We start from the raw sequence: 3,544 nt of genomic DNA, 5'->3' as shown, positions 1-3,544 counted from the left end.
CCTCTGGTGTACAATCCTTAAAATCATTCACAAGTACATTTTTTACGCATATCAGGGGGTTTTAAATTTGGGGGATGAATATGTTTGTCCCTCTGCACACTTTCCCCCATTCCCTCTTGGCAATTTTAAAAAACTTTTATTTTTTCAAATAAAAAAAATTTTCCCCCCGGAAGCGTTTTCAAAATTTCTTCGTCGCCCCGTTTAGTTTTTATGCCCTTCACGCTTCTGCAGTATCTCGGGGGCCGAAAATCCCAAAACCTTTTTTTTAAAAACTTTATGGGGTTTTTTCCTTGCTTTTTATAAAGTCGATGGGTATTTGAACGTAATGAGGTAATGCAAATGATTCTTTTCTTCTCTGGGGATAATATTGCCTATTTGTTAATTCATAGATTCAGCCGGATTTGAATAGCAATTGACGAAATTTTGGACTAAAATCGAACCAAGTTGTAGATTATTAAACCTTATAAAGAATCTTGTACACGTAAATCACCCCAGAAATGTTTAAAAATGCTTTTAATCTCCTTTGGAAACAGCTTAGTTACTTTCCATACATTTCATGAGAGCGCGTGTGAAGCAATTGATAAAAATCAAACACCTACAAAAGCTGCCATGCACTCCCCGGGCCCTCCCCCACACATCTCCCAACACAATAGCCAAGGTTTTCTATTGTTTAATGCTGCTTGTTGGACTTTGTAGCTGCGTTTAACCTCTTGCTTTTGACCTTTGTAGCGTCCGTGCAGCCAGACACTTGAACGGCAGGCGGTTAAGTGGAAAACGCGTTTTATAGCTTAGTTGGTTTAAATAACAGTGTAAAATATTGGTGAATCTCTATATAAGTTGGATGTGTCACTGCATATGAAGGATTTTTTTTTTTTGAATTTTTGAATGTTCTCTTGAAAAACTGTTTATTTTTTATTATATGACGAATTTGTCACCAATCATTTTTCGAATAGAGTTCATTTTTGGGAAAAAAAGTTGTACAGTAATTCCAATCATAACCAACACGTAAAGCTGGCTCTCCACCCTTTCCCCCGCAGCACCCACCAGTCGTCCACGGTGAGCCAGCGCCTCAGCACCAGCCGCCGAGACATGCGCGTCGCCCGCACCATTTTCATCATCTTCGTGTCGTGCTGGTGTGCAGCGTTGCCCGTCATGATGATCCACACCCTCGACCCGCAGGTGAAGCACCCCGTGAGGTTCCTCTTCCTGAAACATCCTTTACTGGATCCAGTACTGCCTAAACCCTGGTGGTTTACGTGCTCATGAACCGCCAGTACCGCGACGCGTACGTGGAGTGCCTGGCGAGGGGTTCCCGCCTTAAGCAGCACCACGGCCGCAGGTTTTTTGGGAGAAGGCGAGCATCTCCTCCAAGCGCCGCATGCCAACACTTCGACCCCCCGCGCCTCGACTCGGCCGGCAACCCCGGGGACTCCCATTGTCTCGTGCGACGGCGATCCGCCCTCGGCCCCAGGGGGACAGCCCGGGGCCAACCTCCCCAGGAACCTCGGCCCTCCCGGGGGGCCCCAGCATTTTGGCGCCAACGACAGCGTCTTCTCGGCCCGCACAAGAAGGATTCCAAGGGCGAGAGCCCGGGAGGAGGGGCGGTGAGGAGAGCAGCGGCGAGAGCGAGGGCAGGGGGGAGGAGCACGCGCTCTCGGGAAGGGAGACTGGCTCAGCAAGAACGGCTCCACCGCCGACCACCTGCCGAGAGCGATGCAAAGTGTAACGCGATGAAGAATTCCATTTATTTCTCATAAGGGTTTGCAAATGGAATTTCGCTTAGGGAATTGGGATTAGGTGTGAAAGAAAGTACCTTTTTGTTTTACAGTTTGTCAGCACCCGACAGAATGATTATAGTGGTATTACTAGCTATTGTAGCGTTCTGGGCTACTGATGTTGGTTTCCCAAAGAAAGAGTATTCCCCCCAGTTATTTTCATCTCTTATAAATAAGGAATCTAGATTTTTATGATTATTATTTTCATTACAAAGCGTAGTTCCGTGCCAAAATACCCATAGCCCGCTGCTTGCCAACAGTTTGTAGGAGGGCCCAAAAAAAACAAAGTATGCTAGTTTGGGTACCCCATGATTTATCTCATGTGACCACAGATTTATGCTTATCATATAATTGGCAAATCGAGCTGTTCAGTGTAAAATATACGTCATAACGGAACCCCACCCCGGGCCAAAATTTATTCCGTCGCCTCAGTTATACCAAAGCAGTGACATTGTAATCCTGTAATCAGCATAAAAGCGGGCGTACATGAAACAAATGAAGAAACCATGAAAACCCAATTCCATAATTGGTGTTTTGAAGAGAAGTGTTTTTGAAGTAACATAATTTCCCCTTTGTCATACCTCAGGCCGCCAAGAACGGTTCACGGCCATGCTGATGCTTTCGCCGTTGTCATAGCGACGCCTAATCCCCCCTTTAGCATTAGCGATGAGCTCCCTGGCGATACCATGCTTGCGAATCCCTTTGGGTTGTTCGCCAAAAAAGTTGTCCACCTCGTCGTTTAACATCAGTGAGTTTAGAGAGAATTTGGGGAATCAAGCGGGTATTCGTTTAAGGCATTTTTGGAAAACTTCCTCCAGGGGAAATTGTTTGTGTGCAATACAAGTGTATTTCCCCTCTTCGCTCTAATACAAAATTCAGGCCATGTCGAAGTGAAGGTACTAAAATTTTTTGTACCTGGAATTTTTTTAAGAAAAGAAACGGAAGCATTTTCCCCGTATTTGGGGGAAACTCCGCTCTAAAATTTACCAAATTTTGGGGGAAATTTTGGGGAAATAAAAAACCCTTGTTTTTACCCCAAGAATTTCAGGGATCACCCCCCTTGTATAAAAAACGTAATCCCTTCGCAAAGCGTAGTTTTTCATCCCATGTTTGCAAAACCTTGGTTTTGAAAAAAATTGTATTCAAAAAAAACCCCAAGTTTAAAAAATTGGGTTCAACCATTGGTTTTAAGCTTTCCGGGGGAAAAATTTGTTGGTTCTCGGTTTTTTCCTTTGGCCAAAATAAAAACAGGAGGAATGAAGGGGCTAAAATGGTTTTCTGGAATTATTTAATGAGGGAAATACCTGTATTGGGGAATCTCCGTTTAAATTTGAATCATTAGATTTTGAGGGATACATTTTTTTCTAAATTTTGAAAAATCAAATTACGTCTTAGGCATACTTTTTTATTTGATTATTGTTGTTTTGATAAAAAATTTCTTCCCAAGCTTCCTATTTTTTTTCTGGAAAAAAACACTTTGTGAACGTTAATGAATGTATGTTTAAAACGCGTTTAAAAAAATTCTATCCTCTTCTTGAGGTTTAAGTTCCCAAGGTTAGTGTACAGAGCTCATGCGGTGTGTTAATTGGTCTAAGATACTTTCCCCCCGGGGGGTACAGAGACCAATTTTTTTTTGATTAAAAATAGGCAAACACATGTTACATGAGATATTTTAATGAAAAGAATGAATTATGTCAGAAAAAAGGGATACTGTAGTAATGGAGGAGGGCTTGTACAGAATATTCCCGGACATTACATTACATATGCAC

Source organism: Penaeus monodon, chromosome 15 (genome assembly GCF_015228065.2).
Source record: "Penaeus monodon isolate SGIC_2016 chromosome 15, NSTDA_Pmon_1, whole genome shotgun sequence".
NCBI classification, from domain to species: Eukaryota; Metazoa; Arthropoda; class Malacostraca; order Decapoda; family Penaeidae; genus Penaeus; species Penaeus monodon.
This window is presented reverse-complemented; position numbering follows the sequence as displayed.